At 41.1% G+C, this 23,885-nt stretch overlaps 1 protein-coding gene across 1 annotated transcript in view; it reads right to left on the bottom strand.

Moving 5' to 3' along the window:
* The window catches only part of SYNPR (synaptoporin), a 291,056-nt gene that overhangs the window by 147,724 nt on the left and 119,447 nt on the right, over window positions 1-23,885 (bottom strand). The gene's annotated exons all lie outside the window — the stretch shown is intronic.

Here is a 23,885-nt window from a genome sequence, read left to right as displayed (position 1 = left end):
ACCCAGGGAGCACCATCTCCCCCTTGAATCTGCGAGCCCCCTCCTCCCTCCACCCAGTGCTTAAAAACAAACTGGGAAATCAAAAGGAGCTGGGAATTTGTGTGTCCAGGGTGCGTGGGGGAAGTGGTGGTTTTAGAAAATCCTTATGAATAGATTTGCATAGATTAAGGAGATGTGTATATGTTTGCTTAGAAAAAATTGCCCTCGTTTTTATGGAAATGCCTGGATGCGATGCCTGATGCCCATTTGGGAAATTCATACACCATCCATAAATAATCACTAAGGTGATGGTACCTGAAGACAGGCTTTCCGGGCTCTGGCAACTGGGGAAGGGACGAATTATGACTCGGTTGCTTACTCGTCCCAGGAGTGTGACTTAAAGTCTCCCCAGCCAAATCTGAAAAGCGAAAAGGTTTCAGTGTGACCTGGGTCTGCTTTGTCTACAAATGGGCCTCTCTAGAGGGAGATGAGCTTGACAAGTTCAAGGGGCTGAAAGCATGGCATCCTGAGGCAGCACGATTTGGAGGGACTGGCGATGAATTCACGGACAGGGTGCCCACAGGTGAGACACTCTCCACACGCTGGCTTCCTGAGGACCCCTTCTCTCTGAGGTCTACACCACAGCAAAGGAGGAAGAAACCCGCATGCCTCTTCCCTTCACATTCCCCATCAGGAGCCCACTCGGGACAGGAATAGTGTTAGGATGGCCCAGGCATCTCTGCTTTATCTTTTGTGTGGTCGGTGATGGCCCGATGGAAACTCACCTCAGCTGGCCAGGCTTTTTATTGGTGGTTGTTAATTTGGACTCTGTCCTGAGTGTTTCTTTGGGTCCCCCTCTCTGTCTCTGTTTCACATACACACCAGCACGGCAACAGCAGTCATTACCATCACAGCTCCCTCCTCCCTCTCCCCCTCCAAACACACGGTAACAACTCAAGGACGTCGGGAACCAAACAAACAAACCAAACCTGATGAGGAGTCAGGCCACCCGGGGTCCAGCCCCAGCCTTCCACTGACTCGTCATGTGACTTGGGAAGTACCTTAAGGTCTCCTAGCCTCAGTTTGTCTTCTGTGTAATGGGTACACTAACACCTCATAGAGCTGCTGGTGGAGGGGAGGGGAACAGATGAAAAATGGCTAAGGCTTTCAGTGCACGTACAACCTGGGCTCAGCATCCTGCAGCCGTCTGTTTCCTCCTCCTCCTCCTGTGATGTTCCTGTTCCTCACACATCACCCTCCAGGAGACTCTTGGAAGTTTCAACCTGTACGTGGTCCCTTTGCAATTCTGATTGGAGTCTCATTCCCCCCACACTCTCCCCTCCACTCTCCCCACTGCCACTCTTCACCTGCCAGTTGAAAGATCACTGCATTTCAAGGAGAGGAGTTACTCAGGGGAGTAAATTAAGCAAATGACCCCAGTTGAAGCAAGGAAAAAAAAAAAAAAAAGGCTGAGAACCACCAGGCAGTTCCATTAGCTCTCAGTAGGCATTTGTGGAATAAATGAATGAAAGACTGACTGAAGGAATCGGGTCCCTGTGCTAAAGGCCACAGTTCCTGCCAGGCGGCTGGTGACCCGCCGTGTTAGAGCCCAGTTAAAGCGATGCAGTTCCAGCCACACACCTGCAGGGCAGAAGCACTCTTAACAGTTTCGGGTGGAGAGTGAGTCACTTTTATCAGGGTTTTGAATATTAAGAGCCCCATTTCCACTAAAAGAAGTTCTGAATTCCATCTAATGATGCCAAACATTTCTTGAATATTTGTCTGTGTCAGGTGCTAGTCTAAGTTTTTTGTTTGTTTGTTTGTACAAGGGTGTTATCCTATGTGGGCCTCACAGAACCAAGAAAAGTTATGATTTTCATTCCGGTTTACTGAAGAGGAAACCCAAGACCCAAAGAGTTAAGTAACTCATCCAAAGGCACACAGTCAACAATGGGTAAAGCCAAGATTGGAACTCAGTTGGATGCCAGGCGCCCAGCCATGAACCTCTCTGTTCTAGATGTCACATTGCGGCATTTACATTTGTATTTACTCAGCCTCCAGGGTGGGCATGATCCACATATGGCTCCACGGACCCTGGCATAACTCCACAGCTCTTGCCACTGCTTGGATTCACACCACAGAGACTGGGAGGCCCAACTGTAGAAAGGGGGCCTACCAAGCTGCCACAGCCCCCGCCCGGGGTCTGCTGCATTCTGTGTGGACTTGACCTTATTTAAGCCCCTGGAAGACGGGAGGTGTGAGGCTCAGTCTCGGGATTGCCAGTGGCCTGCTCAGGGACCCTGGGCGTGTCCCTTCATTTGTCCATCTTTCAGGTTTTCTCATGTTAAATGGAAGGGTTTCCACTGAGTGATCTCTAAAGGGCTTGTGGGCTCAACTTTGACCAGATAAGGTTCTAAGACTAATGGTAGGATTCTATTCTGCTGCTGGGGTCTGCTTTTCCTGCCTCCTATTTTGTCCCAGATAAAGCGTCCACATTCTCTCCGGCTCCCCAACACCCCCTGCCTTCCTTCATCTCTCACCTGGGCCACTGTGATAGACCCCCTGCAGACCTCCCTGCCTTCACTCTTATCCCGATAAAGCATTCTCTATATGTTATCCAGATTGAGCTATTTAGAATATAAATTAGTTCATATCACTCGTCTGAGAAAAATAATTTCCGTCATCGTCCAGTAGGTTGCATGTAAAACTCAAACTCTTTACTGTGTCTCCAAAGCCTTATGTGATGCGGCTCTCATCTGCCTTTTTGTTTTTAATCTAATTCCAACCCTCTGCCTCCCCACTCTTCAGCCACACTAGCCTTTTATACCTTTGCACTCGCTATTTCTTCTGCCTGGAACATTCTTTCCTCAGATCTTTGCCAGCTCTCTTCCTTTGTCACTGGATCCTTAGTTCTATTGTCCACTCTTTAGAGGGTCCTTCTTCCCTGATTACCAGACCTAAAAACACCCTCTCTCTCCCCAGTCACTCTCTTTCATGTTACCTTGTATTTTGTTGTTGTGGTCGCTTGAGACAGAGGAAAAGAAACCTGCTTCTCAAAAGACCTTAGACTTGAAATGCAGCACAGGTGAACAAAGGTGATTGACTGACTCATACTGATGGACACAGACTGTACTTCCTCATTCGGGGAACGTTCTTGAAAGGTTGCAGATTTCTGCATCATGTTGATTTAAGTGGAGGCCGTGTCAAAGACAGTGGAGAGCTCCTTTTGTAAACCATATGGATCAGGTGTTCTATAGAAGCTTGGGTGCCCAGGGTTCAGTTTATCTAGGCCCACACAGATATTTGGATATTTGAATACCTGACTGTAAGTTTGTCATTAGAGAGCAAATAGTCTTGTCAGTCAGTCACTGATACTGTCCTGACTTCCATTCTAGCAGACAGTTCAGAAAGTCGGCTACCACTGTGCAACGTGCCATTAGAACTGACATGAATAAAGCAATATGCCATTGTTTGATGGTTCTTATTTGGAAAAAAATGATACTAGCATTGTCACTACTGCCTTCAAAATAACATTTACCCATTATTAGACTATTAAAAATAGTACAGTGTTCTCTGAGTTGGGTATTTATAGAGAAGGTTAAATAGATGTAAATAATCTGTGATTCTCTGAAAACATCATCAGCAATGCTAATTTCCAATATGGTCAGATCTTCAACTCTGATCTTTCAACTGAGCGTGGCCTTCAGACAACTTCAAATGAATTTTTTTTCTAAACCGAAATGCTTGTCTCCCCTTTGGTGGACACACCACCTGGTAAATGCAACAGCTCCTTTCCCTTACAGCTTCTGTTTCCAAACATCTGGCTTCTCACAAGGGGTCCTTTCAGGCCTGTCTGCTTCAGGTTGGGATGGTGGGAGGCCTAGCTTTCTAAGCATTTAGCAAACACTGAAAGGAAAATTGCAGCGCCATGAGGACCTCTCCCTCCATTGCTGCAGGGAGAGGAAGGTAATCCAAGACAAGAAGATTACTCTGGCCACACTAATAAATGACTGAGGGCATTAGCTAAGTTTCTTCCATTTTGCTCCCCAAACAATTTCAACTCTTTCAAGCTATAGTAATGAGAGCACTTATATTTAATCTACTTATGGAACAACCTTGAAATCTTTAATGGTGCCTTCCTTACTCTGACTGCAAACAGCTCCTGGCAGGAATAAAAGGCCATTTATTCTGACGTGGACAGGTAAATAGGGTCAGGGCAGAACTTTCTAGACCTCTTGTTATTTATTTCTCTGGAGGGAGAAAGAGTGTTTTCCTCCAACTCTGTCTCTTTTCTTTTTCAAAGACCTAATGAGATAAAGTAATATCAATAACATTTGAACATTTATTAGGTTATGAGCTTTCCTCAGGAGAGCTCAAGGCTGGCAAACAGAAGCTGAACACAGAGAAGAAGTTTGTGGAAACAAGAGAAACTAAGAAATATAGTGGAACAAGGGTTGAGGAGTGTTTGGGTATTGGGGTGGAAACACAGCCCTGCCTAGGAGGACAAGGGAGACAAATGATAACTAACATAGCAAATGAAGCAGACAGAGAAAACAAACTATGCTTACCAAAGGAGAAAGGCGGGGGAGGGATGAATTAGGAGTTTGGGATGAACAGATACAACTATATAAACTAGATAACCAACAAGGAGCTACTGTAGAGCACAGGGAGCTATAGTCAATATCTTATAATAACCTATAATGGAAAAGAATCTGCATAAGAACATATATATAACTGAATCACTTTACTGTAGACCTTAAACATTGTAAATCAACTATACTTCAATAAAAAATGATAAAAGTTAAAACAAAAACCAAAAAAAACCCCAGCAAGTGAAAAATGTTTGACAAATTCTCTGAAAACTGTGAGTCGAAGCAGGATCATACCGTATCCATCTCCGTACCCTCCAAAGCAAAGTGCCTGACACAGAGCAGCCAAGCAAAGATGATTTGCTGAATGCAGGAGGACAGAAGGATTGCGGGGTAAGATACATATGGTGAAGTGCACGACGACCTTTCGGGCAGACACTGTGCTGCACAGCTCCCCTTCCCCCCACTACTCTGTGTCCCAGGCTGACCTAACTGGACCACATGAATGAGCTCCCATCTCCTGAGGCATCCCAGCAGAGGCACAGCCAATGGGGAGTAATGCCAGGAGGTCTGAGGCCAAGAGGAGACTGAAGCCTGGGTACTTATTCTCTCGGTCCCTCCTGATGGGTTTCTAAGTGGGGTCCGTCCCTCTAGCAAAGGCTACAGGTGCTGTAAAGTTGCCTTCTCCACACACTTTGTCTCTCTTTCGGTCTCTCTGTCCTCCCCTGCTCCACTTGACCCTTTGGGCTTGGGGGGGGGTAACAGCTCGTCTCAGTTGCTATCCTTAAGGTGCTGCATGGGCACCATCCCTTTTTGCTTTACTTAAGTCTTCCCTTACTCCTTTTTAATAAGTCCCCTCCCCTTAAAAAAAAAAAAAAAAACTCCCCTTAATCACCCAGTTTGAGTGTGCCAGCTCTTTCCTACCTGGAGCCTGACTACACAAACAGGTGGACCCGAGTTCCAGTTCTGTCCCTTACTCTATGTAGAGTCTTCTCACTCGCCATCACCTATAAGATCGAGTACTTGTAAACTACTGCATGCAGAGTGTAAGTACAGAGCAAACGCACAGCATCTAACAAGGTGGGGACAGTTATACTCCTGATAGTGATACTTACTCTCTGCCAGGTTCTGTTTGCGTTATAGAGATGATGCCTGGCTGTTCCATTTCTCCTTTAGAGGGAAGAGATTGTCAGGGTTTGGAAAGAAAAGGACAGCGCATGCCTTGTTCAGAAAGACTTAACATATTTTCCTCAACTATGAGGGAGTTATGCGAATGACACTGAGGCATAAGGCTTAAAGTAAGTAAGTGTTTGTTGAAAATGGTTTTGAATGTTGACATTTCTGAATATTCATAGTATATACATGGGTCCATCTACTCAGTCTACAGAGCAGGTCTTTGGAGAGTTGCTTCCTTCTGACACTTCATGGACGGCAGTCTAGGGATTCCCCAATATCCATCCATGATCTCCTGGACTGCAGGCAATAACTCCAGAACTATTATAAGCTGGGTAATTTCTGCTTTCATCCCTGCTCTAATTAAATATTTCAAGCCAATGGAGGGATTGAGTACCTTTAGGAACGCTCTAGAGATCTCAGAAAAACCAACTCTGGAGAGAAGGGGACTCAGGTTTTATATATCACAGCTAAAGCCTACTCGGGACTCATGCTTTCAATAGGGAAGAACAATCCTCAAATCCACGAGAACTTTGTTATTCTCCCACAATGAAAGGACAGTCATTCATTAGTCTAAAATTTCAGTTCAGCAAGCGTTCATGGAATGAGTGCTATATGTCAGGCATGTGCTAAGTTCGGTGGATTCAGTGGTGAAAAAGATAAATAATAGTCTCTGCCTGATAGGTTCTTAGGATCTTTCTGATTTATCTGCATAAGTCAGGAACCTACTGGGGCTTGGTGCATAAATAGCGCTCAAAACATATTTGTTTAATGATTGAATGAATAGTGCTGAATTACTCTGATGTACTTCTTAATTATAGAGGTAAACACGTGAACATGTCGGCCTACCCTCACATGTAAAATATAACCATAAAATAAATATTGCTGTTAAATTCTTGTATGTACCAGAATATAGATAGTACATCCAAATGACCAGATCATCTCAGCTCACAATATAATTATAAGGATAATCTTTAATATCATAGCTTTCAAGCTGAATGCTAGGAATTCCATGGAACTGCTCCTTGGCACACAATGGAGGTGGGAAGATGGCGCAGGGGGCTCCACACCCTTCTTTGCTCCAACCCCTCCACTCCACTCCACTGGTTGCTATTCTATATCCCAGGCTTCTATATACGGTGGTATAAGAAGAGAATGTTCTATGTCTTAAGCAAAAAAGCATGGAGAACCACTGATGCAATGGAGGAATTTGGCAATTGTCATTTTATTTTTTAGCTGTAATAAAATCTCTAAATCTAAATCTTAATTATGACTTAAAAAATATTTTTATCGGCATATAATTGACTTACAAGGTTGTGTTAGTTTCAGGTGTACAGCAAAGTGAATCAGTTATACATATACATATATCCAATATTCTTTTTTTTTTAGATTCTTTTCCCATAAAGGCCATTACAGAGTATTGAGTAGAGTTCCCTGTGTTATACAGCAGGTTCTTATTAGTTATCTATTTTACATATAGTAGTGTGTATGTGTCAATCCCAATATTCCAATTTATCCCTCCCCCACCTTATACCCTGGTAACCGTAAGTTTGTTTTCTACATCTGTGACTCTACTTCTGTTTTGTACGTAAGTTCATTTGTACCCTTATTTTTGGATTCCACATATAAGCAGTATCATATGATATTTGTCTTTCTGTGTCCGACTTAACTTCACTCAGTATGACAATCTCTAGGCCCATCCATATTGCTGCAAATGGCATTATTTCATTCTTCTTTATGGCTGAGTAATATTACACTGTATATATGCACCACATCTTCTTTATCCATTCCTCTGTTTGGCAATTGTCATTTCTTGCAGTGGGTCTTTGTGATACAAATAACGATGCTAATGTTTATTCCTGGGTATTAGCCTAAGCTCTGTTCATGCACTATCTCATCTGATTATCATTCAGCCCTGTGATCTAGAAGCTATTGTTATTTTCATTTTACCAATGAGGAACCTAATGTTTACTGCAATTCAGAACTTGGCCCAAATCTGCATAGATAAACAGTGTTAGAGCTAGGGTTTGAACCTAGGTTGTCTGACTCAAAAGTCCTGGTTGTAAATCTCATTACCAGCCTTGCTAATGTGTGCAATTTTGGCATGTACTGTATATACAAGGTGGGCAGCTGACCGTCACTTCTCTGACTGAGCTTATACTTACTGGAAAACAAAAATGATGATGTATTTCAATGGCATAATTTCTGATGATAATATCTGCTGTTCTGCTGTAGAGGGTTAAAAGTGGTCTCACCAGAAACCCCTAGACAATAGACTCATTCTTCCCACTAATCTTGCACAGCACCCAGTTACTGCTCCGCATATAGTAGGTACTAAATACGTCTTTGTTAAATCAGGAAGAGAAAATGAATGAACTTTCTTAAGCCCACATTCATAACTCTAATCAGAAAGAGCAAAGATACAGCTCTCTGTTTTCATATCATTTTTTTTATAATAGAGAGAGCTCCATCAGCTTACAAGTTTGGCTGTTCCTGACACATATTTCTTAAAGCCTGGTGCAGAACCACAAGATGAATAGGTGTTGCTATGATAAGGATTAAGACTTTATATCAGAAAGAATCCCTGAGGTCCATTTTTTACATGAATCTTGCCGGTAATATAATAAGAGGGAGGGAAGAAAAACATGGAGACTATTTTCAATAATCTTGCTCAGTACACTGAGAAACGAATAGTAAATCAGATCATGAGCTGTGTGACTTCACTGACGGGCTCCCCATGAAGAGAGGGGTCATGGCCAAGTGTGTACACTTGTGGGCCCCTTTGAGCCTTTCTAAACTTCAATTTCTTCACCTGTAAAATGAGAATAATGCTGATGCTAACGTGTTATAAATAACACAGGGAAGGAAGCCTGAGGGTAATTATAACAACACAAGTGTCTTGTACTGTCTCTCCCTGCTAACGCTTAAGGCCAGATAGATCTAAGAATCAAATCCATGCAAAATGGCTTTCAGGTTTTCCTTTCCTTCCCAACAAACATGACTCCAAAACCCACACTAAATTACAGCTCTTAATAAAATAGGGCATCTGTAGGAAAGAGAATGAGGTCTGCGTCCACCCCACGTAGTTTACAAAATGTAGAATTTGAAAAATGAGAGCCGTGGAGCTCCAAGCATACTAGCCATGGCCAATTTGGTTGATTCCATCTGAAACTATTCCCAGTCCATCCCACCTTCCCACCGCAGCCCAGCTTAGGGATGTGATTTGTTATGATGGGGTGCAGCAAGAGAATGGGGTCCGTCAAAGAGACCTGGAGCATTATTTTAACTTAAGGGCTTATGAATCTTTGAAAAACCTCTCTTTTTGGCCTGAGTATGTCCTACCCAGAGGTGTCTCTGGATTCCTATGATATGGGATTTGGCCATTTGGCTTAAAGCAAATTAAGTCTCTGTTGGCCAATTCATCTGGCCAATAAAATCTCTCATAATTTTACAAACCCAAAAGATCCCTCCTATCTGGGGATGCTTCCTGCATTCTTAATTTATATTTTTCCCAAATCCTTGGATTCAGGACTACCAAGAAAGATGCTGCAGCCTTGGCTATCTCACAGGGCAGCTGTGATGCCAACACAAGACATCTTTGGTGAAAATACTCTGAGAATTGAAATTTACAATTCTAAAGAGAGTTCCTGTTCATGTCTGTGCTCAGTGTCTGCCTCCATAAACATACTATGCAACCATTCCCACTGTGTTAGTTGATTATTTATTATTGCAGGCCAGCTTAGAATGGTTCAACGTGCCATGTGCACTCACACAGAGGGAGTTTTCTTTTTCAGCTGTGCATCTATTTTTAAAACAGACTGCTTTACCCATGTCTCCCTTAAAATGTTAGCTCCTTCATAAACCATCCCCGAGTTGTTAAATGATACAAATTAAGAGAGTGAAGCTGAAGAACAGGACATTCTGATATTTCCAGAATGTCACTTATCTCAACGCTAAGAGCAGCCCTTTTCCTCCCATCTCTAGGGAACTGTGGGCACAGAAACTCCCTGTAAGGGACTAGAAATACAACTTGTTCTGACATTAGCTGTAGTAGTCTAAGGGAAGTCAGCCTTGCGTTCTGTTCAGAAAAAGAAGAAGAGTCCACCCTTTCTGTTCGGATACCACGTTGCTCTGGGACGTGGATCCTGGGGACCAGAGCCACTGCAAAGTACGGTTCTCAAACCTGGCTGCACATCTGGATCACCTGAGCAGCTCAGACGAGTCAGGAATTACCAGTTCCAAACTCAGACCTCCTGAATCATAAGCCAGAAGGGTCCCCACCTCATTCTCCCCAGTGAGAATTGGATAGGACACAGGTGTTAGCGACCCCCTGCACAGTGGATGAGGTCAGTGCTTGGATTAAATTATAGTCAACACAGCCACGATGTTTGTCACCCAAGGTGAGATCCATATTCACCCAAGGCTCTGAGTAGGAAGAAGAGTCTCACCTCCAGAAAGGAAGGCTGCCTTCCAGAATCTGTGCCATGGGGGTGGGAGTGAGATTTCAGTAAGCACGCTCTCACACGCACAGACAAGAGGGGAGACCAATGCAAAGATAATGATGGCAATGACCATGCCGGGTATTTATGTGCCAGGCCCCGGCCTGAACACTTCATATGAATTAACTCATTTCATCCTTCTGAAAATATAACCAACTAAAAAAATCCAAGTCCCCCAACCAACAAAAATGCTCCTTGAGCCGTTTGCCAGAATCAGCCTGGATCCTGCCCTCTCCCATGAAACCAGCCCCAACCCTTTCCAGGAGCCAGGAGCCAGGAGCAGGCTGTCTTCAGTTGTCTTCTCCAGCAAGCTTCCTCCTGAGACAATACTCTAAGGGCAAGTAGTTTATTCGGAAGGTGATTCGAGGAAAGGCAGGGAGGGATTAAGTCGGGGAAGGGAAGAGAGCTAGGGAAGGGAGCTAGCAAAGGATGCATTAATGGGTAGGTCACCATGAGGTGCAGGAAACTGGCCCAGTTATTTTCCAATCCTTTTTCGGCTCCCGCAAGCATTAAACACCCTGCCGATCCCGCTTGCGGGGTTAAATAAAGCCCTCAGGCTGAGAGGCCGGGTCCCTGGAGAATGATACCAAGGGCCTATGTTGGTGCAGTGAGCGCTCAGGATAAGGCATGGCCTTGGCACTGACTGCTGCACAGCTTACAGGTACCTTTGAAAGGTCTAAGTCATCAGCAGGAAAGGAAAAAAAAGGGAAGGAGGAAACCATGACTTTTTTTTATGAGGGCATCAAGGAAAGACTATGTTGGTTGTTGCTCTATTTCTCTCGTGTGACTTTTTTCTTTGTGTTTGTTTGGTTTTTAAGGGGCTTGGTGATTTTTGGAACAGACCAAGCTTCTCTTTTCACCTGTTTGCTTTAATGTTTCTGCTCCTTTGCTTGTGCTGTTCCTGCCAATAAAATGCCTTTACTTTTCCTCTTGGGTAACTACGTCCCTACTGGCCCTTCAAAGACCAATGCAATTGCCTCTGCTATCCATTCTAGTTTGTTTTTTTCATTTATAGTCCCTATTTCCTTTGGTCTGACTCACAGTTAACCATCTTGATGTTTGTCTCTCCCTTTTAATCCAATTTTTTGCAAGTGATAGGTGCTCAATAAATGCACATTCAATAGATGGACAGACCACTTCTAAATAGAGAGATTTCAAGCTTCTTCCCTATGATTTATCTTCAGACCCTAGGCATATGGTGGCGGAAGGGATATCTTGTCCCTCTTTGTACAATTTCAAAATTCTGTTAGTTTATGCAGTGTTACGGATTTCTAGCATTTTCCTCCCCTTCCTTCATAAAGGCCCAATACTGTCTGATTGCAATGAGGGCTCAAATAACATTTTAGTAGTGAGGTGGTGCAGGTGAGTTGACAAATCACACTAGTCAGTGAACTAGCTTTCCTGAAGACAGTGAAAGAAATAGAGAAGCACTGTTGACTCTGCTGAGAAGCATTGTTGACTCTGCTGAGAAGGGCAACAGCCTCACAAATCACCCTCCACTTTCAAAAGCAAATCTCCACATGTTTTTTGTTGAAAAGCCTCTTTCCCTGTTGGGGATGTGTTATTTGGTTTGGTTTGTGAACTCCTACTCATCCTTCGAAACCCAGCTCATTTGTCACCCCTCTGGTGAAGAGGAAAAGGAGAAAGGAGCTGTGGAGCACTTATTCTTTTCCAGGCACTGTGTGGGGCACTTATGTTCTTTTATTTTATTCTCCCAACAACACCGCAAGGCAGGCATTAGCCCCATTCTCCAGAAAAGAAAAGTGGGGCTAAACAAAAACCTAGCTAATATGTGATGAAATCAAGATTTGAATCCAAGTCTTGCCTTATATATAATACTTTATATAATAAGCTTTGAGTTTACATGTCCTTACTCAGGGTTATAATTAAATCCTCACAATAAAGCTGTTAGTTGGATATTATCAACCACACTTTACAGGGACAGAGAGACCTAGGGGGTCTTTTCTTGTCTCCATTTTCTCTTCTTCCATAGTGGCTGACATGTTTCAGTTACAGTATTTGTTTTAATATTTCACAATTATGTGCTTATATTTCTATTTTCCAAACAATAATACAGTTTCCACGTGGACAGGGTTTCTCTCACTGTGTGTGTGTATGCACACACATGTGCACACACACACATCTTCAGAGTAGAAGTAAATAAATGAATGTGTGGAATAAATGAACAAACTCACCCTGCACCCTAAATTATCATGTAAAAATAAGTCAATGCTTTGGAAACGTCTGTAATTTATGTGACAAACTAACCTTTGGCAAAACAGGGTTATGGAATGTTTAACGTCCTTAGCACAGTGAGCCCACCTAGAATGTATTTTATTTATTCATTCCGGTCACTCATATCTTTTACCTCTTGGACACCTGATAATGTGCTTTGGATTTAATGTGCTTTGGATTCCCAGATCTGGCTCTTGTCTTTCCTTGGATAGAGGCAAGACCAAGAAAATAAGCAGGCAAAGGACATGTTACCAAGCTTCTGTACACTAAAGGTCACGCACCTTACTCAGATTAGAGGCTTCCTGGTCCTTACTCAGAGCGTAATTACTCTTATCCTACAAATAATCTTAATAAAGTGGGTTTTTCTAAGATGACAGCGTATTAGAAGAGGCCAAGCAAAATGGAACAAACTGTCGGAGGCAGGCACTCTTAAAGCCCATGGGAGCAAGAGAGAGCACGGAAACAATAAAAAGGGGATAAGTGAGAACTTGAAAGCATAACATTCTCAGAATATTTTATGTAAGGGTGAAGAAACCCTACTTTGCTCCACAAAGATCTGAAGATGTCATTGCATTGTGGCAAAGAACAATATTGTCAAAAACTATGTTATGTTCCAATGGTTTTTATCAACTCTATTTTAAAACACAAGGACATGAACAACTTACACTTTTAAAGAATGACTTCCGTTCAAAATAGTTACAATCTTTTTTTAAAAAGGAACTAAAATTTTGGTTCTTAAATGGGCAAAACTTCAATTATCAGAAATCATGGCAATTAAAGAACAAATTGTTCCCTGGGGGTTCCAGAGATTGCTAAAGCGTTACAGATCTGAGACGGTGCCAGCTCTGGTAATATGCAGAGTGCCCAGAGAGCTAAGAATAATTGTACATCTCATGGCTAAATTCCACTTGAGATCCAAGGCCACTGGATGTATCTTAGAGAACTACTTTGGCAATTTCAGGATCTTTCCATTGTTACCCACTTGCATGCACTGCAGAACAGAAGGCTATATTGATTGGTTTGTGATATGCAAATTATGGATCCAATTCTCTCAGTATAGTGAGTAATGAAGTGGTTGATCTTATTCTCACTGTGGTTCCTCTTACTGTGTTTTTCCTTTCAATCACTGTTTATTGCACCAACAATGTTATAGCTACCTACATGAAGTAACAAAGTCATAAAGGAAAAGGAAAAAAAGCCCACAGCCCTAACTTATGAACATATCAGTTCTTTGCTTTTTTAAAATATGTCGTCCAGTTCTTGTTCGTATATGTGGTTTATTGATGCAAAAAAGTGATGCTCTGATTCCTTTCACCCACGCTCATTCAGTGACACTCTGTAACTCTTCTTATGTAAGAAATAGAGTCCACTTCTGTCCTGCTTGAATCTGGACTCACTGATTACTTCCTTTGGTCAATAGAATGTGGTAGAAGTGAAGTTGTGCCTGTTCTCAGCCTAGGTCTCAACTTATCTTGCAGTTTCCACTCTCTTTCTTGGAAGTTTTCCAAGCAAGCATGTGAATAATGCTGGGATAGCCTGATGAATGATTTGGAAAAGACCCATGGTCTAGTCACTACCTTGCCCAGCCAACAGCCAGCTGACCGCTTAAATATGGCCATGAGGTTGTTCTAGACTAGTGAGTCTCTGGCTGACTTGACAGCTGACTATAGACACAAGAGCAAGCCCAGCTCATCACCAGCAAGCCTGTTTATCCATAGATCAATGAGAAATAATAAATGCCTACTGTTATGTGGTTTGTTATGTAGCAATAGCTGACAAAATATGCATGCTTATAGTTGACCTAGTGGTAATCATGTTATAAGTCATGCTTTTTAATGGCTCTCTCACATGTCATACAATGGATATACAAAAATTTATTTAAATATTCCCTCTATTGCTGGATATTTAAATTGTCTACAGTTCCTTAGGAGAGGCAATGATGCAGTGCAATGAGCATGTTATTGGTCTTCTAATTTGCTGCATTGGCTCACAGAACTCAGGGAAACGCTTCACTTGCTATTACTGGTTTATTATAAAGGATATTATCAAGGATGCAAATGAACAGCCAGATGAAGAGGTACATAGGGCAAGGTCTGCGAGGATCCTGAGCACAGGAGCTTCTATTCCTGCGGAGCTGGAGTTATGCTACCCTTCTAGCAGGTGGATGCAGTCACGAACCCGGCAGTTCTTTTTTTTTTTAATTAATCAATTAATTAATTAATTTTTGCTGCGTTGGGTCTTGGTTGCTGCGCACGGGCTTTCTCTAGTTGCAGCGAGTGGGGGCTACTCTTCGTTATGGTGTGTGGGCTTCTCACTGCAGTAGCTTCTCTTATTGCGGAGCATGGGCTCTAGGAGCGTGGGCTTCAGTAGTTGTGGCTCGTGGGGTCAGTAGTTGTGGCTCATGGGCTTAGTTGCTCCGCAGCATCTGGACCAGGGCTCAAACCCATGTCCCCTGCATTGGCAGGCAGATTTTTAACCACTGAGCCACCAGGGAAGTCCCCCCAGGAGTTCTTTAAACCCCATCATTTAGGGGGTTTTATGAAGGTTTCATCACACAGGCGTGATGGATTATTAACTCAATCTTTAGCCCTTTTCCAGTCCTTGGAGGCTGGAGAGTGGGGCTGAAAGTTTTAAGCTTCTCATCAAGATTTGGTCTTTCTGGTAACCAGCCCCCATCTTGAAGCTATCTTGGGGCCTGCCTCATGAGAACAAAATACGTTCCTATCAGTCAGGAAATTGCAAGGGATTTAGGAGCTCTGTGGAAGACAGTCCTATCAGCCCCATCACTCAGAAATTTACAAGGTTTTAGGATCTCGGCGCAAAAAACTGGGGATGAAGACCAAAATATATATTTCTTGTGATATCGTAATATCACACGTTAAATATAAATAAGCAGATAGACAACAATGCATCTGAGGAAACCAGTGCTTAGAGCTTCCATTTCATCTATTCAGTTTTTATTGAGACGAGAAGCACTGCAAGAATCAATGTCCGACAACAGTACAACTGTCCTCAACCTTGTAAATCAGAAATCAGCAGTCTGGTGGTTTCCAAACACCAACGCCTGGTAAGAACTAAGTGGGTATACAAGTCTGAGCCAACGAACTTATTTAACATACAGATTCTTGAGAGGCACAAAGCCAAAGATTCTGAGGCAACAGGTCTGGAGTTGGGTCCGAGAATCTGTATGTTTTAAGATTTTGCCCATGTGATTCTGCTATACAGCCAGTTTGGCGAATCACTGCCTTATTAACCACCCCCTCCTCGTTTTTCAGATGGAAGATCGAGACCAGGAAAGATGAAATAAGAAGCTCAAATCTCCTTAGGGAGTCAAGCAATGGCTGAGCTGGGATTGGAACCTATGCCTTGGGACTTCTGAGCCACTGTTCCCATATGGCTTACAACTGGGAGAGTAATCCTGAGTTCATCAAAGGACAGAAATCTGCTGACACCCTTGTTCCAAGCACTTAACTTTTCTTCCCAAGGCCAGCCTTTACCTCATCTTCACTGATACATACGTTATACACTGGGAAAATGATTAATGTGAATATCTTTTTTTCTTCACTGAGAACATGTCCTCCGAACTGTAACCAAAGTAACTGACTTTCAGACAAGTTGAAATATACCAAGAACTAGTTTATCTTGTATATCAATATAGAGCTCAGTGTTCGCTTTCAAAAAAAGAAAGCAGTAAATAAAATCAAGACAACAGATTCTTCTAAATTTTATTGTCTCCATGAAGCTTTGTAATACTTTTTTTTAAGATAAAGAGCTTACCGCTGCATATAACTCATCCTTTCAAACAAATAGCACAAGATATGTTTTGTCTTCCACATTCGAGGTTTGGGAAGACATTCTTTTGTCATGTTATTTCTTTAAGAAATGGAGCTGTCAAGATAGGTATCACAACAAGAGTATTTATTTTGGTAGACCTGGAAGGATTGATAGGGTTTTAGAGTTATTTAAAAATTATTTGAAAGTAATTTGGAAGTTGAATTCCAGCTCAAAGCAAGTTAAATTATTTACAGGGACAAAAAGAAAAATTCCAGCCCAACTTAATTATCTGTAAAGTCTTAAGCTCCCTGTGGTTTAGCAATGAAAGTAATTCCTAGTATAAAGATTAAAAGCTTGACACTTGAGAAGGCAAGTGTTTGAATGCTTCTCTACTTAGAGACAAGGGACCTTGGAAAATAACTCAGCTTCTCTGAGCCTTAACATCTCCATCCATATAATGGGGATAATTATAGCACACTTTTTTTGAATGCTCAACATTTACCGCATATCATTATTTCATCTATTACTTATAAGAACTCTGATGTAGGTGCTACTGTTATCCCCTTTTATAGATGCAGAGACTGAGGCTCAGAGGGGTTAACTTGTCTAGGTCACATAGGCAGTGGGGGATAAATCTGAAACTAGGCAGGCTGATTCTGGAACCTAAGCTTGTAGCAACTAGGCTACAGTGAATCGGTCTTTATGAAGTGCTACAAGGAATAAATCAGATGTTCTCTACCAAGTGCTTGGAAATAGTGAGAGCTCAAAAACGGCGGTTCTTATACCATGACTGGCAGAGTAGTACCTTGAGATGGATTACTTACATGGGGAACCCTCTGCGAGAGCTGTAAGCTACCTTCATGTGTGCCTTTAATGATTCCTAGCGCATATACCTATAATAATAAATTAACTTACACCTGCGTCTTTTCCTTCTCTTTCAAATTATGTCTATTATGATCAGAAATATGCAGGAAAGTATTCACTGAATCCCACCATTCAGATAAATACTCTTTTAGTGAAGAGTAGATCCTTCCAGTCTCTTCTCTATGCAAATGAATATTCGCTCATTTTTTTTTTAACCAAAATGTGGATTACTCTACACATAGGATTTAATCTTGCCTTCCCTTCCTGACGATTATATTCTAAGTATTTCCCCCATTCCACACACTAGTCTGTGAAAACAGGATTTTTCAATGGCACATCATTTCATTTTATAAACAAACTGTGTAGCGAGGTAGGCAGACTGCCCTTTCCCTCTCCTGCCTCCTTAGAGGATGGGGCTAATGTGGCTGGGATCCTGCATACGCCCTAGTAAGAAAGATCACTGTGTTAAATATTCACACCCAGACCTCTTGCTTTCCCCTTGTCTCCCTCTCTTAATTTGGCTGAAGGAGGAAGATAACCGTCATTTGCACTTTCTCCTTTGTTCTCTCTGCTCTCTGGATAGAGCGTGGTGTAATGAGATTTGGCTTTGGATTTATGAAGAGTGGGAGAGAAAATTCTCCTGCGTAAACATAACGTCTAGTATACGGATATGCCTCCACTCTCCAAAGTGTCCCATATTGTCAAAGGGACTGTTAACATTGTGTACGTTTTACACACATTTACAAACATTATGTGTGTTTGTTAATAGAGGGATTAGAAACCTGTCCTGGGGCATTGGTATATTAAACTCAGACAATTCAAGGTTGCTTTTTTAAAACAAAAATAATTATTTATTTATTTTTTGTCTGCTATTTTTTGTCTGCGCTGGGTGTTTGTTGCTGCACGTGGGCTTTCTCTAGTTGCAGCGAGCGGGGGCTACTCTTCGTTGCGGTGCGCGGGCTTCTCATTGCGGTGGCTTCTCTTGTTGCGGAGCACAGGCTCTAGGCGCGCGGGCTTCAGTAGTTGTGGCTCGCAGGCTCTAGATCCCATGCTCAGTAGTTGTGGTGCACGGGCTTAGTTGCTCCGCAGCATGTGGGATCTTCCTGGACCAGGGCTCGAACCCGTGTCCCCTGCATTGGCAGGTGGATTCTTTTTTTTTTTTTTTTGCGGTACGCGGGCCTCTCACTGTTGTGGCCTCTCCCGTTGCAGAGCACAGGCTCCAGATGCGCAGGCTCAGTGGCCATGCCGCTCTGCGGCATGTGGGATCTTCCCGGACCGGGGCACAAACCTGTGTCTCCTGCATCGGCAGGCGAACTCTCAACCACTGCGCCACCAGGGAAGCCCTGGCAGGTGGATTCTTAACCACTGCGCCACCAGTGAAGTCCCAAGCTTGCTTTTTTTAAAAAAAACAAATATGGATTCTGGATACTATGGTTTTCTTACCTGATACAAAACACATCTGAGGTAATAATAATTATAATAAAATTGGAGTAATAAGTACCTCTCTGCAACTCTCTCAACTTCTGACCCTGGTATGATAAACAAAATTCTAAGACGACTCTCAAGTTTCCCCACAGGTATACATATCCTATGTAATCCTCTCACCTTGAACGTGAATGAGACTTGTACAGAGGATAGAACAGCACTCCAGTGATTACGTTACATATGTGGCAAAGGTGAAGAAATTTTGCAAATATAATTAAGGTTCCTAATCAGTTGACTTAAGGTTCCCAATCAGGCTGATTAACTTGATTAAGTTAATCAAAAGGAAGGTCATCCCAGATGGGTCTGATCTAATCATGTGAGCCCTTTAAAAGAGGTTCTAAAGGTCAGAGAAAGAAGCCACAAAGATTTGAGAAAGCAGACAAGAAGAACCAAACTGCAGTGTTGTAGAGACAGCCACATAACAAAGACAGCTGCCTGCAGAGTTTAGGGTCTCAATCCTACAGCTGCAAGGAACTGAATTCTGCCAACCAGAGATCTTGAAAGAGGACCCAGAGCCTCAAGAGTTTGCAGCCCTGATTTCAGCCTGAGCAGATAACCCAGCTAACTGCTGTCCTGTGGGAACTGTGAGATAATAAATGTGTTGCTTTAGGTCTGTAAGTAAGTTTGTTATAATTATCATGCAGTAATGGAAAATGAATACACCAGGTAACAAATGATCTGCTTTCTTTCACCAAAGATCAGTTTGCATTTTCTAGATTTTTTAAATTAATGGAATCATTCAGCATATAGTTTTCTTTCCCCTTTGGTCTGGATTTTCACTCAGCATAATAATTTTTCAGATTCACCCACTTTGTTGTATATCAGTACTTAGTTTCTATTCAGTGTATGGATACACCACATTTTGTCTATACATTCATGGACATTTAGGGAGTTTCCAGTTTTTTGGAAATTACAAATAAAACCACAAGTCTTATGTGGACATATGTTTTCATTTCTCTTATTTTAATTTGAATTTTCTTGATTGGTGCCACTGATTAATTTTTCCTATTTTATTGCCTCCTTGAGTGTCCTCTCCTGTGAATGGCCTCTTACTATCTTCTGCAATTTTTCTGTTGGGTTATTTTGTGGTTTCTTCCTCACTGATTCATAAGAGTTCTTCATGTATTAAAAATGCAAGTTCTTTGTTTATCCTTATACATGTTGAAAATGTCTTTTCCAAGTTGACTACTGTCTTTTAACTTTAAGATATCCATTGTCATATAAAATTTTAATTTTAATAAAGTCTAAGTAATTTATCTTAAAAATGTTTGTTTTTATTACTTGTTTTAAGAACCTCCTCCCAGACCTGTTATAAAGATGTTTTCTTAATTTTTTTTTTATCATAGTTTTAAGAGTTTTGTTTTTCCCATTAACATCTTTAATCCTTCTGGAGTTTATTTTTGTATGAAGGGAGGTAGGGGCACAATTATTTTTTTTCTATAAGGAAAGCCAATTTTCTTAACTCTACTTACCAAATAGTTCATTCTTACTCCACTGATTTTCAATGTCTGATATAACAATTCTTATATGTGCATGGATCTATTTTTCAGCTTTCTATTCTGCTGCACTGGTGTACTTGATTATTAATGAACGAATATGACACTGTCTTAAATATAATATCTTTGCAATCAGCTTCATATGACATTTATGACATTTGCTTCTCTTTCATCTTTTTTTTAATTTGTAGACTTAAAATTTTTTTTTTTAACATCTTTATTGGAGTATAATTTCTTTACAATGGTGTGTTAGTTTCTGCTGTATAACAAAGTGAATCAGCTATACATATACATATATCCCCATATTTCCTCCCTCTACCATCTCCCTCCTACCCTCCCTATCCCACCCCTCTAGGTGGTCACAAAGCACCAAGCTGGATCTCCCTGTGCTATGCGGCTGCTTCCCACTAGCTATCTATTTTACATTTGGTAGTATAAATAAGTCCATGCCACTCTCTCACTTTGTCCCAGCTTACCCTTCCCCCTCCCCATGTCCTCAAATCCATTCTCTATGTTTGTGTCTTTATTCCTGTCCTGCCCCTAGGTTCTTCAGAACTTTTTTTTTTTTTTAGATTCCATATATATGTGTTAGCATACGGTTATTTCTCTTTCTCTTTCTGACTTACTTCACTCTGTATGACAGACTCTAGGTCCATCCACCTCACTACAAATAACTCAATTTCATTTCTTTTTATGGCTGAGTAATATTCCATTGCATATATGTGTCACATCTTCTTTATCCATTCATCTGTTGATGGACACTTAGGTTGCTTCCATGTCCTGGCTATTGTAAATAGAGCTGCAATGAATTGTGGTGCATGACTCTTTTTGAATTACGGTTTTCTCTGGGTATATGCTCAGTAGTGGGATTGCTGGGTCGTATGGTAGTTCTATTTGTAGTTTTTTAAGGAACCTCCATACTGTTCTCCATAGTGGCTGTATCAGTTTACCTTCCCACCAACAGTGCAAGAGGGTTCCCTTTTCTCCATACCCTCTCCAGCATTTATTGTTTGTAGATTTTTTGAGGATGGCCATTCTGACCAGTGTGAGGTGATACCTCATTGTAGTTTTGATTTGCATTTCTCTAATGATTAGTGATGTTGAGCATTCTTTCATGTGTTTGTTGGCAATCCGTATATCTTCTTTGGAGAAATGTCTTTTTGGGTCTTCTGCCCATTTTTGGATTGGGTTGTTTGTTTTTTTGATATTGAGCTGCATGAGCTGCCTGTAAATTTTGGAGATTAATCTGTTGTCAGTTGCTTCATTTGCAAATATTTTCTCCCATTCTGAGGGTTGTCTTTTCATCTTATTTATGGTTTCCTTTGCTGTGCAAAAGCTTTTAAGTTTCATTAGGTCCTATTTGTTTATTTTTGTTTTTATTTCCATTTCTCTAGGAGATGGGTCAAAAAGGATCTTGCTGTGATTTATGTCATAGAGTGTTCTATGTTTTCCTCTAAGAGTTTTACAGTGTCTGGCCTTACATTTAGGTCTTTAATCCATTTTGAGTTTATTTTTGTGTATGGTGTTAGGGAGTGTTCTAATTTCATTCTTTTACATGTAGCTGTCCAGTTTTCCCAGCACCACTTATTGAAGAGGTTGTCTTTTCTCCATTGTATATTCATGCCTCCTTTATCAAAAATAAGGTGACCATATGTGCATGGGTTTATCTATGGGCTTTCTATCCTGTTCCATCGATCTCTATTTCTGTTTTTGTGCCAGTACCATACTGTCTTGATGACTGGAGCTTTGTAGTACAGTCTGAAGTCCAGGAGCCTGATTCCTCCAGCTCCGTTTTTATTTCTCAAGCTTGCTTTGGCTATTACAAATTGTGAAATTTTTTGTTCTACTTCTGTGAAAAATGTCATTGGTAGTTTGATAGGGATTGCATTGAATCTGTAGATTGCTTTGCATAGTATAGTCATTTTCACAATGTTGATTCTTCCAATCCAAGAACATGGTATATCTCTCCATCTGTTTGTATCATCTTTAATTTCTTTCAACGGTGTCTTATAGTTTTCCGCATACAGGTCTTCTGTCTCCTTAGGTAGGTTTATTCCTAGGTATTTTATTCTTTTTGTTGCAATGGTATATGGAAGTGTTTCCTTAGTTTCTCTTTCAGATTTTTCATCATTAGTGTATAGGAATGCCAGAGATTTCTGTGCATTAATTTTGTATCCTGCTACTTTACCAAATTCATTGATTAGCTCTAGTAGTTTTCTGGTAGCATTTTTAGGATTCTCTATGTATAGTATCATGTCATCTGCAAACAGTGACAGCTTTACTTCTTCTTTTCCGATTTGGATTCCTTTTACTTGCTTTTCTTCTCTGATTGCTGTGGCTAAAACTTCCAAAACTATGTTGAATAAGAGTGGTGAGAGTGGGCAACCTTGTCTTGTCCCTGATCTTAATGGAAATGCTTTCAGTTTTTCACCATTGAGAACGATGTTGGCTGTGGGTTTGTCATATATGGCCTTTACTATGTTGAGGAAAGTTCCCTCTATGCCTACTTTCTGCAGGGTTTTTATCATAAATGGGTGTTGAATTTTGTCGAAAGCTTTTTCTGCATCTATTGAGATGATCATATGGTTTTTCTCCTTCAACATTAATATGGTTTATCACATTGATTTGCATATATTAAAGAATCCTTGCATTCCTGGGATAAACCCCACTTGATCGTGGTGTATGATCCTTTTAATGTGCTGTTGGATTCTGTTTGCTAATATATGGATGAGGATTTTTGCATCTATGTTCATCAGTGATATTGGCCTGTAGTTTTCTTTCTTTGTGACATCTTTGTTTGGTTTTGGTATCAGGGTGATGGTGGCCTTGTAGAATGAGTTTGGGAGAGTTCCTCCCTCTGCTCTATTTTGGAAGAGTTTCAGAAGGATAGGTGTTAGCTATTCTCTAAATGTTTGATAGAATTTGCCTATGAAGCCATCTGTTCCTGGGCTTTGGTTTGTTGGAAGATTTTAAATCACAGTTTCAATTTCAGTGCTTGTGATTGGTCTGTTTTACAGTTTCTATTTCTTCCTGGTTCAGTCTTGGAAGGTTGTGCTTTTCTAAGAATTTCCATTTCTTCCAGATTGTCCATTTTATTGGCATAGAGTTGCTTGTAGCAATCTCTCACGATCCTTTGTATTTCTGCAGTGTCAGTTGTTCCTTCTCCTTTTTCATTTCTATGATTTGAGTCTTCTTCCTTTTTTTCTTCATGAGTCTGGCTAAAGGTTTATCAATTTTGTTTATCTTCTCAAAGAACCAGCTTTTAGTTTCACTGATCTTTGCTACTGTTTCCTTTATTTCTTTTTCATTTATTTGTGATCTGATCTTTATGATTTCTTTCCTTCTGCTAACTTTGGGGTTTTTTGTTCTTTCTCTAATTGCTTTAGGTGTAAGGTTAGGTTGTTTATTTGAGTTGTTTCTTGAGGTAGGACTGTAGTGCTATAAACTTCCCTCTTAGAACTGCTTTTGCTGTATCTCATAGGTTTTGGGCCATCGTGTTTTCATTATCATTTGTTTCTAGGTATTTTTTGATTTCCTTTTTGATTTCTTCAGTGATCTCTTGCCTATTTAGTAGCATATTGTTTAGCCTCCATGTGTTTGTATATTTTTACAGTTTTTTCCTGTAACTGATATCCAGTCTCATAGACTTGTGGTCGGAAAACATACTTGATATGATTTCAATTTTCTTAAATTTACGAAGGCTTGATTTGTGACCCAAGATATGATCTATCCCAGAAATGTTCTATGAGCACTTGAGAAGAAAGTGTATTCTGTTCTTTTTGGATGGAATG

Source organism: Delphinus delphis, chromosome 10 (assembly GCF_949987515.2).
Source record: "Delphinus delphis chromosome 10, mDelDel1.2, whole genome shotgun sequence".
Taxonomy (NCBI): domain Eukaryota; kingdom Metazoa; phylum Chordata; class Mammalia; order Artiodactyla; family Delphinidae; genus Delphinus; species Delphinus delphis.
The sequence above is the reverse complement of the archived record's forward strand: the minus strand, read 5'-3'. Positions and strand labels throughout refer to the sequence as shown.